We start from the raw sequence: 14,405 nt of genomic DNA, 5'->3' as shown, positions 1-14,405 counted from the left end.
ATCGGGAGTTATTTGAGAGTGGAATGGTTTTTCCAGTTGATAGGATGTGTGTTACTGGCAAATGAGGCCCGAGCAAACGGGCTTGAAATGGGTCTTACTTTTACAATATCAACACTGCTGGAGGCTGCTGAGCACAGTGTGACTTTAATTTGAAATTGCTTGAAATGATCATTGTTGGGATCAATACATACCAATTACACTTTGACCGCATAACCTGCCATCCATTGTCTTCCCATGCGTAATATGCTAAACCCGCTATTTGTTTTTATGTGTGTAATTCGCCGTTGTTAGATGATTATTATGGAAATCAGTCTTTGTTGCGGACATCGTGAAGAGTCTGACACGTTATGATGACCGGAAATCAAACTATAACTGGCTTGCAAGGGCTTCTGGGAAACTGACTCCAATGCAAAGTGAACGAGGGGGTATGGGCAATCTTAGCTCGCTTTGCTATTTGTCTGTGAGGCGGATCGCGGAAGTGGCTTTTTTGTCGTCTCAATAACAAATTTTAGGACTATTTTCAGGGGGATTTTTGCGGCAGTCAAGGTATCTTGTCAATTATACTATAACGCGTGGAATGTGTTAAAGTTGTAGTGAAATATATCCGTGGTCATCATATGGACATACCAGACAATGGATGACAAAAGAATGGGCAAATTGTCATTTGTGTGTTTTTATATAAAAGGTCCATAAAAAATGTAATTACTTCCTGAAAACGTGCTGCGTGATGACGTGTCGAGGCCCACATCAATAAAAGCCAATAAAAATGAAGCTCACCAGTTTGATTCCCATATCTGCGTGCATCCGTCTAAACACAGGTGCTACTGATTACAGAAATCCTCAGTTTTTAATCCAATTCAAGATGACATCCAGACAGTGTATTACTCGTTTTCAACCTAATCATCACGCTAAAATATGTATATAGGTTGTGTACAGGTTAGAAAAACATCCCCTGGCTTTTCTGCCGTCTCTCTGTCACTTTGTAAAGTACCAATGTAAACAAACCACTGTGCATGAGACAGACGTATAGGACCCATAGCCTGGAGGGATGCAACGCTCTGATTGGTTCAGAAAATTCAGAGCCAGCGTTTCCAGCATAGACAAGATGAAACATAAAAATAAAATGCCCAGTTTCCGTTTCACTACTCCTTTAAAAACTAGAAAAAGTGCCCCTCGGGGCACAGTTCTCCACCAGGATAATAGTGTTTAACTTCTGCAGAAATTGGCCTCATGGTGGCGCAACAACAGGCAGATGTGGAAATGCAGGGCAAAGGTTTTGTCATGGCCTCTAGGGAGTGTGCTTACAAAGTTGTACACAGATCGGTGCAATTATAGGTAAGAACATGAATTGGCCTGTTATAGCGCAACCATGAGTCTGCAGACGGAGTGCAAAACAAACTCTCTCCCCATGCCTGCGGCCTGGTGGAGACAAAATAAATCACACCCGTGTGAAGTGAGGGGCGCTAATATATTAAAGTCTAACTCATTAGGTTGTAATGGTGATGTAAAACAAATGGTGCAAACACAAACATTAAACGCCATTAACAATAGAGAGACAATATGATGTAAATGACACATTATTTTCCCTTTAATGTCAATGCATTTACAAAACAAACATTGAACTAAAGACAAGCCTGTGTATAGGAGGGCCCCTCAAAAACACACACTCCCTCCATGTTCAAAAAGCACAGGCTGCCAAAATGGCCGGCCTAGCATGGAGTTATACGTCTCTCCCTTGGCTGCCTTGCTAATTGTTCACAGTGTAAAGCGGCTCCAATCAATGAGCTAAAGGTCTGATAAACGGAGCGTGTCAGGTGAGCTACTGCACCAGATCCATTACCTCCTGTAATGCTCTCTGTACATAGCACGCCTTCCAGCCTGCCTCTAACAAAACAACACGCCATCAACATTGATGCTTTCGCGCTACACTCTGGATTGAAAACAAGACAACAAAGTGTGCATTTATACAGTTATGACATCATTCTGTGACTTTTGAACATAAACAACCTAATTTAAGGGATTCTACTGTACCCAAGGAAATTCCTCTCATTCTTCAGAATGTTACTAGATGTTCAAAAAAGACTTGATTGAAAAAAGAAATCTAATACGTCAGCATAAACACATACAGTAGATGTGTGACAGTCAGACCTTTAAGAGAGGACTGTGTACTACAGACTTGCACCAAACCAATACTGCCACCTGTTGGTGAAGCAATTTCACCATCTGTATGTATATAAAATAAATGTAAATACAATAATGCCGTAATACCTTTAGTCCCACGCTGCACGCTGTAAGGGATCTCAGTGGTGCAAAATGCATCATGACATTATCCCTCATAAACCTAGTGATTAACATTTTTATCACAGATAATCTTCATCTGTGTCTCAACATGAAAGAAAAGATCAGTAAGTCAACAGAATATCAATGAACACTCCATATGGAATTATTTCTAGTGCAATGTGTGTGTGTGTGTGTGTGTGTGTGTGTGTGTGGGGGGGGGGGGGGGGGGGGGGGGAGTCCAGTCCCTCAGCCCACATTACATGTGGATGCATCCAGACACATGCAATACATACATGCACATGAATAATACAACAGGCAGAGAGGAAATTAACAAACGAGGAAGACCCACTTAAGATTCTACATCACATATACATCTGGCAACTTCACATTCTTATCACTCCCCCTCTCCCTCTCTCGCTCTCATACTATATCTTCCTCACCTCACTCTCCCCCCATTTCTCTCAGGCTAAGTACATATGTGTGTATATTCCGCTCTGCATGCCAACACCTGTCCAGTTCAACCGAACACAGGCTTGTTGAAGAGCACAGATGAGAGGCCAGCCTACTAGGGGAATAGGAAACCAACCCACCAAGGAAAAAGAAAGCGATAAAGCAAGATGAAGGGAACTAGAGAGCAGGACCGGGGGAGAGAGAGAAGAGGTTAGTAAAGAGCGATCAACATAATACAGAGAGGAGAAGGAGGGAGGGAGAGGGGAGGGAGAGAAAGCATCTGAGGCAGCCAAGCTCCCCAGGAATTATTGAGGAGCGTCTGTCAGTTCACGCCAGTATATCCTAAATAATGGATGAGATCCTCCAATGAGATAAAACATAAAAACCTAAATTCCACTCGGTTACAAGGACATAGGCTGCAGTGAATACTAACAAGCCTTGTGCACTTTCATTTCATTTAACGTGTGATCATGCAAGCCCTCCTTTGCATCCAAGTGCCGAGCATGCATAGAGTTGAGAGTTGTGCATGCTCACCTGCCTGTCACGCTGTGCCTCCTGCACGCTAATGAGCTAGCTGCTCCTGTTCCCTCTGTGACATACTGTGATAGTTACACACTTTTGTTCATCTCTATACTCTTTTCACATTTGGCAAGCTGTTTTCATATTGGCTCCTTAAAAAGCCATCTCCCGGTTATTTATTGATAGTGGTGAGTACAGTATGTTGTAGCTAATGAATGTATGATGAGGGACTGCAGGTTGCCCCCCACTGTCCCCTAACTTCCTTCTAATCATCTCATGTACTCACTCAGTAGAATCAATCATTCATACCACTTACTTCACAAACAACAGTGGAAAGGCAGAACCAGAACCATTCACACCCTGGCCCCCTGTCTGTCAGTGAGAATTCCATGCAATCAAAGCCCCAAGGCCTGGCAAAAAGAGAGAACGTGCCACGTATACTGGCCTTAACCTTTTGTCCCTGGGTGTAGCTTTTGACAAACTGGGGTTAATGGCATCATCATACCAGGGCCAACCCTTTATACGAGACCAGGCTATGCTTAGCCGCAAATTGCGGCTAGGCTATGGTCACTGATATGCACACCCTGTTGGAGAGAGGGACAGACATAGACAATCCGGAGTTACATACAGTACCAGCGCGTGAGTGTGTGTGTGTGTGTGTGTGTGTGTGTGTGTGTGTGTGTGTGTGTAAATGGTTTCACAGAATGCACACCCCAGACTAGAGATAACATTCTTCAGAGGCAGAGGAACATGTGGGTGGGGTAGATGGGAGAGAGAGAGATATTGCGGTTATTATTTCCGCCAAATCCCCCAGGACCAGCAGGCTAATCAAGTCAAGATATGACTCCATTGATGTCAGCCTGACACACTATTTAGATTATTAATAACCTAAATAGTGTGTACTGTATATGAGCGCGTGTGTACGTGTCATCATAAAACAGTTATTGTAATAGATTTCAAGGAACTGAAGGAAGTATAAAAGGAAAATGTATTAAAACAACTCACTCATTTTATGTCCAAACTGGCCTGGAAATATGTCCGGCTTGTGTTTGTTGAAAAATCGTCTTGGGCCTTTTTGTTGTCACTACGCCATTTAATATTTGCTGCATTGTTGATGTTGAGGACGAGGTGTTTCTTTGCTCTTCTTGTTGGTGGAAAAAAGTTGAGGAGAAAGTATAAACCGACCGCCACATTAGGAAGTTAAATTGGCTCCAGCTAACCCGAGGCGAGGGTGACAAAAGAAATGCCGCTTTTTGTTGATAGACATAAACCAGTCACTGTCACTGTAGGCTTGTTCACTTCTAGTTTATTTTTCTCCCGGAAAGGACTGTAGACCCAATTTGTTTACAGACAGCTATTTCAATAGGCCTAGGAGGCTATAGCTAGGTTCAGAGTATTACTCTGGCTAGGTTCGCATGCAGCAGGTGTTACCAATGAGGTTTTGTTCAGTGTTGCCAGATTTTCCGAGAGAAATAAGCAACCATGTATAATGAAAACAAGCCCGATAGAGTCCACATGACACCACCATGCTGGAGTGACCAAGAAGATTGATTGATTGATTGATTGATTGATTGATTGATTGATTGATTGATTGATTGATTGATTGATTGATTGATTGATTGATTGATTGATTGATTGAAATATTTATTAACAGTTTGCAGAATTACAGTACATTTCAAGCACAACTCAATACAAAGACTGTTAACTGTGAGTGGACGACCCAATAAAGCATTACACTTGTTTACAAGAGGGTCCACCTTGTTCAATTCATCAAAACATTTAGAGACGTACAAATAGACACTTATTTTTAAAGATGTATTTATTGATAATGCAGATATTTACAACAATTAATTACAGAATCATGATTTTATTTTTATTTTTTTTAAACAAGACAAGACAAACTCAAAAAAGAAAAGACAAAAAACAGCAAAAACAACCCCACCCCCCACCCCAACCCCAGAAAGGAAAACTACACAGCTCTCATTACTCTGTATTGTACACAACACCTCTTGACAGCAACAACTCAGATAAATACATGAAAATAACAATATAAATAAAAACTAAAACTAAATAAACCCAGAGGAGATATTGAAGGTAGAACCTCAAAGAACCTGCCCCATATCTTTTCAAAAGTAGCAGGCCTTCTTCTTACATTGTACAGTATCTTTTCAGGGGTACAGTATGATGAAAGCTCATTCAGCCAGTGTCTCACAAATAGACACTTCTATATAGTCAAAGAACAGAACAGGAATTCATCATAAAGGAGGTAAAAGGGGAAAAGATATACGAGGGAAAAAGGGGTGGAGGGGATTCAGATTTTACGAGGGCCAGTTTTGAATTGCAGCTGTCCGTATAGGTGCCCTTTGAGAGCGGTTTTGAAGGAGTCAAGGGATTCGCACTTAATGACTGTTGGTAGGGCGTTCCACATTTTGGTGGCATAGTAGCGCAAATAATTTAGTCCCGCGTTTGTACCGAATCTGGGTTGCACATGGTTTGTTGCACTCCCTCTGGTGTTGTGGGTGTGGACTTTGTTAACATTAAGGAAGTATTTAGACAGGTACATGGGTATCTTGGTGGTGTATCGAATCGTGTGGACCAGACCCATTGCAAGATGCTGTACTCTGTCGTCCACCCTAAGCCATTCCAGCCTGTCAAAGTGGGGGGTGAGGCCAAGTAGGAGCCTGACCAGTTTGTTTGGGGAAGTCTGGAGCCTTGTTTTAAGGGCCTTTGAGGTGCTGTGGTACCAAGAGGTGCATGCATAGTCGAAGAAACCTTGTACGAGCGCTCCTGTTAGGGTCTTCGAGTGGCGAGTGGCCGAGCCTATCTACAAGCATTTGTCACTTGTCACAATGCAAATTGCAATGCGTTGCGAGCTTGTAGTTGTAGATCTGCTTTTTTTAGATCTGACTTTGCCTCTCGGCCTGTTGAAGACAATTAATTGGGCCCGGGCCGCCCGGCTGATGTTATATTGATTGTCACATGACAACCAGCATGGGCTGCAGTGGTAAACACGCTTCTTACTCAGCCCAAGGGCCAAAAGTGTGCTTGGAATACTATGTGTGGGTAGTGTTCTGATTCGATGAGTGGTGAATCTGCAGTGAGCTTTGAGTTCACAAATCCAATTTAGTGGTGGAAGGGCACTCTAAGTGCTCATTTATAAATGCACACAATGATTTTGGCACTTTTCTCCAAGGGTTGAATTATAAGAAATAATAATGATGCCAAACCAGGAAACATCAACTTGATGCAGTGCACTGTGCATTGTAAAGAGTGTCTGTGTCTGTACATACAGTGTTCATTTCACTCTGAGTGAGTCTACAAATTGACCTGTAGGCCCTATAGATTAAAATAAACTTGCGTTTTTGCGTTTGACTCCCCCACGCAAGGCACAAAACAGACTCTGTCCAGGCCTTAAGAGGGAAATTAACACTCCAGATGTCACTGTGCAGAGGAAACCAGCAGCAAGGTGATACCATGCCAAATAAGCTTATCCTTTGTGTTGTGTTGTAGAGAGACTAGTTACTGGTATACAGTATGTTATCTCATTTACTACCAGGGGTGGATATGGAAAGAGTACTAGATACTAGATAAGTATTGGTACTTGAATTAAATATTACTCAAGTAATATTTCACTATACAAAAGTGATACATTTTTTGTCAAATAGGTTTTTATTGAGAACAGATTATAAATTGTTGTAGATTAAACATTGTGATATAATGTGATATAATAAATTTTCTTTTATAGAAAACAAAAAAAGAAAAAAAAAAGAAAAAAGATAAAGAAAACCCTCAACCCTCCCACCCATACTGCTCAGTGACACCGCATACTATAGAATAAAATAGTAATAATTTCAAAAATGGAAAACATCTGAAAAGAAAATGGCGTACAGTCAACCATATCAGTGGTATCCTGTCTATTAATTGTTTCTACTCAAGTAATGGACAAGGGGCAGCCAAGCCAAATTGTCTCTCCCTGTTCCAAAAGTGATACTTTTGATACTTTCAACACCACTAAGTGTTGAAAACTACTCAATTAAAAGTACAAAAGTAGCACTTTTGTATAGTTACTTACATAATGTCACCAACCATGCCAATGTTGTATAGCATCCCGACCATAAACGTTTTTATAGTCCCAGGCCTCTCCAATTCATCTTTTCTTTATTAGACAGCTTTCTCACAGACTGACTTAAGAGGGATCAAACATACAATGGAATATCCTGACATCGTAACTGATTCAGCAGCATAACTAGGCTACTCTGTGCCTTTCCAAAAGTAGTTGATTTATAGGCCTACTTCATCAAGCATCTAAAAGGAACAGGTACAATTCAATTAATTAAATGAAAACGCGAATCGAAACGTGAAAACTGTTTTCCGCCCCTGTTCATTTCCTAGTCTTCTTCATGTGTCAGGCAAGCTTGACATCTCTTGGAAAAGAGAGAGAACTGAGCATTCGTCAGACGAGTAGTTCACAGTATGTATCGGGTGCACGGTTCTGGCAGAAATAGTTTCTTAGAAAGGAATACCAGCACTCACTTTGTTCAGAACTTCATTTAGGATATTTTGTTTATTACAGGTTCAGTCCCACAGCCACAGGCCTTCCTCAGAATTAATGATACATACCGACATAAGTGTCACCACCCTCATTTTTTTTGGTGATAGAAATGGACTTCCATAGATATCTCTCTCACATGGCAGCTGTCTCTGGTTCTTACTCTCTTACATTCCAAACACATGGTGTATCTCTCGCCCGCCTTGATATTTGTCTAACCTGGCTTATCTCAGTTTGTAACGGTCTGACAAATATTCAGAGGCTTTGTGTGATATATCTGAGTCGTATATCTCTCCCCAACATTGATATATCTCTCAGAATGGGCTACGTGGTGCTAGTATGCTGACAGTTTGAGATGAGACTGTTGAGACAAGGAGAGGGCTGTACTGGGATAATATTCAGAGAGAGAGAGAGAGAGAGAGAGAGAGACTGAGTGGGTTGAAACCGTACAGCTTCATTCATCCTGATAGGAACACTGAAAGGCAGTAATGTAGCTACAATAAAGACAGGCTAGACCAGGTTCTCAAACTTTTTCTGCCACCATCTGAAAATGTTTGTGCCAGGGACACCCAAGAAAAAAAGACTAGTATTTTTAGTATTATTTAGTACTTTTGAGATTTTTAAGAATATTAAAGATGGAGTGCCACCATTTTTTTCCACCCTAAAACATGATCATCAGGTATTATTACAATATAAGGGGGAAGAACTTTTTCCAAAAAGTGTACAGTATTTGTTAAAATCATGCTTTTATGTGGACACGCCCACCAGTTCATTAAGTATGCCTGGATTGCCTGGTGGGTGGTGATGGGTGGTGATCCACCTGAACTGAAGCCGCACCCACAGCTGTAGTTGTATGATAAAGGGGGAAGGGTTAGGGGAGGGGCTGATAGTGTGGTGTCACTATATTACTGTTTACTTCATTGGCCCGTTTGACTGTCAAGGGTTCAGCCTCCAGGAAGAAACCCTAAATACAAAGTTAATACACCATTGCACATAAAAACAACTCCAGGGTGTCTAATGAAGTACTGTCACCTCATAGACACATGAAAAACTGGAAAAATACAAAAATTGTGGCACTCCATCTTTAACAAATAGCAGATATAAAAGCTCACATCACATATCTGCTATTTTTGAATAGCCAAGTGGTTAGAATTATTGTGATACTGTATTAACACATTTTGCTGGGGACCCCCTGGAACCCTGCCAAGGACCCCTGGGGGTCCCTGGAGTGACACTTTGAGAACCACTGTGCTTCAGTCTAACCGTACAGCAGTACAGCAGAGTCTAGTTAGTCTCCCGTAGCCATAAGATCAGAGAGATCTCCGCCTAAACTGACACGTCAGTGACATCTAAATTCAATTAATGGACACAAACAAAAACGTTATGGCGGTCCTTCATAATATGAAAGTATGTAGATGGCGTCGTTATGGGCATATAGGTTTATATGCACTGTTTTTCTCTGCCATCCCAGCCCATTTAATTAATTTGATTTCCCCAGACGTATAAATATGTGGAGCTCTCTGATCGTCCGGGAACTAAGCTGATGTAAGCCCACTACCAAGAAAATGAATTTCCTTGGTAACCTTAATAATCTTTCTACAATGGTGTGAACTCCATTGTCACCAGCGGACTGACCTCATGCTTCCTTCTATACATGAGGAGTCCAAGCTGCTTCTTTTCACCTGACAGGGGAGAGTTTCCCTGGTTGGACGTAGCACGTGGAAGGAACACGTTATTCCAACCAGTTCCTTTCCCCTCCATCAGGCGCCCCGGCTGGCCAGGGGGAGGTAGTTTAGAGACCAGGATTACTGTATGTTTTTGTGAGGGTACCTACCCTAGGGGACACGGGGAGAACATGCAAACTCCACACAGAATGGGTTTTCAATATGTTGTGTGATTATAATAGGTATTAATCAATGTGTTTGTGCATTGACTGTTCTATTCATTATTTAAATGATTATTAAGAAGTGTCTAACTGTGTCGTTATGGTCATGTCTTTTGACCATGCAGTAGTGTAGAGTTTTTTCATTATTCATTGTTAATTCATTATTGATCATGTGAAAGTTATTAATAGTCATAACCCATTCGTACTACACTCTCTTCTTCTCTTTCCCTGACAAGACAGTTACCGAACATGTACCCCTACAACACAGGTGCCAAATAACCTCTTAAGTGGTTACAATAGGACAGGGAGTACCCATAGTGCAGAGAGATACACATAAAAAGCATTTATGAGACAACTTAACAATCTTGTCCCCATCTGCCATACTGTACTCTCCAACCACCTCACGGCCTCGTGTGGAGTCCACAGGAGTCGGTATAGAGCAGATCGTTATTATCGCCGAGCAAGGGGTCCTATTGGTGTTCCGGGGGCCGGTAATGGCCCACTTTGAGACGTGATGGTAGCATGTCACAGGAGGCCTAATGAAGACAAAGTCAGGGGTTGTGGAGTGGGGATGCGTGGGTGAGGAGGGGCTAATGTTCCATTAATGGAAACCTCCGCTGTCCTTGACAAATCATAGAGCCGGAGCTGGCACTCACGCAGTGGGCGTATGTACAGTAACAAACACTTAAGGTATGGAACACACTCTGATATGTGTATACACAAGGCCTTGTGTATGCCCACGTCTGACCACTGTGACTCCATAATGCAGAGAATAAACAGTGATGATGGCGGTTGTAGAATGTCTCACTTTACCATCATACAGCACCATTCTTCTCAGTCTAGAATGGGTGCTTTGTTTCCATAAATTGTAGTGGGGTAATCACTGTACAGGTAGGCCTATTAAAAAAATGAATTTAGTGTTCACTTTAAGTTTAATTTAAATTTATAGATGGTTATGACATCATGCTCTATATGCTTTGCGTGACTTTGTCAATGAAAATCTATACAGGCTTACCTTTATGAAAAGGGAGGAAGACTATAACAATGACTTTCAGTGATGTCAAGGGAAGTGCAAAACAAGATCAGTAGTGCATGCTCTCTCTCTCTCTCTCTCGCTCGCTCTTCCCCTGTAGTCCAATTAAATAGGCTGTAAATTCCAGGCACCTCTAAAATGCTTCTAAAGAGCTTGGAGATGTTGAGCAAAGCTGTAAAGGGATGGAAATGGTGCACGATGTGGCTCAATATGAGTCTATAGCCTGCAAGACATCCAACCAACGCAACGGCTATAATGCTTTTCTGGAGCCATTGATAAAAACATTTAGAAAGTAGATGGTGTGGTGGTGTGCTGTTAAGTGCGTTGTCATCCCCACACCAGGAACATTATGTGATGAGTGGTCTATAAGATGGGAAGAGGCATTACTACTAATAGAGGAGCATTGATTTCTCACAACCACACTATACATCATTCCGATAGGGGACATATAGAAAAATAGCTATGCTTAGGCAATAGGCAGGCAGATAGGGGGGGGGGGGGTATATAGACCACACACAGTACACACATAAGCACAAAACAAACCTGTCCTACTCCCAATTGCATCCTAGGGCCGCAGTACATGCTGCAGCAGAGTGATGGAGAGAGTGGGACAGGTTGTAAAGGACTTCTGACCATTAGCTTCATCATTGACACCTGCAAAAGAGGCGGGTGGGGCGTGGTGAGTGACAGTACCGATGTGACACACAATAACATTATGAAGTTGTTGCAGAGAGAAATGGCGGTGTGGTCCTGGCATCATTCACTCTGTCCTCCCCCTGTACGGGAGCGTCATGGGCAATAACCCAAGCCTTATTCCTGTCACTGCAATGGCAGCCAAGGACTCCACCCACCCCATCGCCCAAAAGCGCAACAACACTGGCAAGCACAAGCACAGTGCACTTTTAATTTAAGGGCTTGCAAGCACGCACGTCGCAGCAATGACACTGACACCCCAATTAAAATGTTAGGCCTATCCATATTGGTATCACATTGGCTGGTTTTATCAAACAGCAACGAAAGAAAGAAAGAAAGAATCACATTATTATTTAATATTTATTCAGAATGCAGAAAAGCAATCTAACGGTGCCAGTCTAACCCTCTAAGACCCAGCGTTGCTTTATAGCAACAATATATATTTTAATTAATTACTTAATTATTATTATTATTTTCTGTTATTTTTTCACCTAAACGTCATCAGTGATGTTCATTGCAATGCCATTGGTCATGATATTTGCATATAAATACCCCCCACAGAGGCTGAAATTCACACAAATTAAAAGTTTCTGGACTCTGTGCAATTTTGAACATTCTTTAACCTATGACTTTTGACCTTTAACCCTAATAAAAGTAAGTAAAATAATTGTATATGTTTTTTTGTGATCATTAGAATGTCTAGAACATGTTTTATTCATTATTGTGAAAGATATCCCCCAAATGTAAATTATTAATTTATTATATTATTATATCATTATTATATAATTATTATAAGTTTTCATCAAACTTTATTTTTTTATTTTTTTTAACATATTTTTTAGTCTTAGTCCTAGTAGTACAAAGTAGTAGTAAGGTTGAAATCAATTTTTTGCAAGTAGAAATTAATGCGGGTCTTAGAGGGCTAAACAAGACCCAACACATGGGGACCACAGTCGCCACACATGTGGTGATGATTCACACCTCCATGCAGACTCACTGTCATGAATGATCACAAGTTGTTTACAGCAAACACCTGAGGACATTGCCAGAGCTGTGGGAAAACACAGCAATATATTGCGGTGATACTGTATGCTGCAGTTTATGTTATCATAAATCCTATCATTCCTCTGTGTAATGATATGCGCCAGCTCACGTCCTTCTCTCAACGGTCCTCACTCACCATTGTTTATGCTACTGCCTTGAGTACGTCATGAAACGTTCATATTTGGAAATGGAACAGGAATTTATTTCATGCTTTTTCGCGCAATCGAGCTGCATCCCCCCCCCCCCCGCCCCATCTGAGAGGGGAGAAGGCATCACCTCTCGTCTACCACAAGTCCACGACTGAGAGTCAGATGCCTTAGCTTCTGGCATCTGGCATCTGGCTTCTCATTGCTTAAGTTCTCGTTCTCACACTCCTTGGCGAGTGGTGGTGACCGTGATTACGTGATACACTGACTATCAGACTGACAGCCTGGGTAGTGTACTGTGTAGTGGGTACAGACAGTTCACAATACAGTCTGTGCAGTGCACAGTGCAAGTGTGCAACAAAGCTGGTTAGCAAACTGCCCTCCCACTCTGGGCGTTTTGGTGTAGAGCACATCAAAGCCTTCTACAAAAACCTTGGTGTTTGTAAAGATGATTTCAAAATGGCAATGGTAACAACCGAGGAGGTACTTAAAAAACTGAGTGCCCTCCAACCCCACAAGGCCACTGGCCATGACAATATCCCCTCCAAATTTCTCAGAGACTCAGCCTTTTCCATAGCTCCAGTCATCACCCACATAGTTAACCTCTCCATCAAACAGGGACAGGTCCCCCAAGATTTTAAACTGGCCAAAGTAACCCCCTTGTACAAAAAAGGGAGTAAATTAGAACCCGGCAACTACCGCCCTATTTCTATTCTAAGCTCCATCTCGAAAGTGATGGAAAAAATAGTCTATGAACAGGTTGAAAAGTATCTTGCCACTAATAAATTGCTGTACGAGTTCCAATCTGGTTTCAGAACATCCCACTCCACTGACACATGCCTCCTCTATTTGAGCGACCACATCAAACACGAGGTGGACGCTGGAAAATACTGCGGCATGGTCATGCTGGACCTCCAAAAGGCTTTTGACACCGTGAACCACTCCATACTGGTTAACAAGCTTAAAGCTATTGGTTTTGATAGCACATCAGTGAGCTGGATGCAATCCTACCTGGAGGGGAGAGAACAGATGGTGGAGGTGAACGGAACACTGTCCCCTCCCCTCCCAGTGAGCTGTGGCGTCCCACAAGGAAGCATACTAGGGCCTTTACTGTTCCTAATATATGTTAACGACATGACTTCAGCTTGTGACTGCAGCTTGTTCCTGTTCGCAGATGACTCAGCACTGCTGGTCTCGGACAGGAACAAACTGCAGGTTGAAAAGACCCTCAGCTCTGAACTCGGTAGAATCTGCACCTGGCTCGCTGATAACAAACTATCCTTACACCTGGGAAAAACTGAATCCATCCTCTTCGGATCAAATAGTAATCTCAGCAAGGCAGATGGCTTCTTGGTTAGAGTGGGTGACAATATTATCACACGAAAAGATCAAATTACCTACCTAGGTTCCATCCTGGAGGCCAATCTTTCCGGTGATAAGATGGCCACCAACGTAATCAAAAAAGTCAATCAAAGAACAAGATTCCTTTACAGGATCTCCTCACTGGTCAGCAAAAACACCTTGAAGACCTTAACAGGAGCCCTCGTACAAGGTTTCTTTGACTATGCATCCACCTCTTGGTACCACAGCACCTCAAAGGCCCTTAAAACAAGGCTCCAGACCTCCCAAAACAAACTGGTCAGGCTACTAATTGGCCTCACCCCCCGAACCCACCTCACCCCTGCCCACTTTGACTGGCTGGGATGGCTTAGGGTCGACGACAGAGTACAGCATCTTGCAATGGGTCTGGTCCACAAGATTCGATACACCACCAAGATACCCATGTACCTGTCTAAATACTTCCTT

The sequence above is a fragment of the Protomyctophum parallelum genome (genome assembly GCF_964188405.1).
Source record: "Protomyctophum parallelum genome assembly, chromosome: 17".
In the NCBI taxonomy this organism is placed as follows: Eukaryota; Metazoa; Chordata; class Actinopteri; order Myctophiformes; family Myctophidae; genus Protomyctophum; species Protomyctophum parallelum.
The sequence above is the reverse complement of the archived record's forward strand: the minus strand, read 5'-3'. Positions refer to the sequence as shown.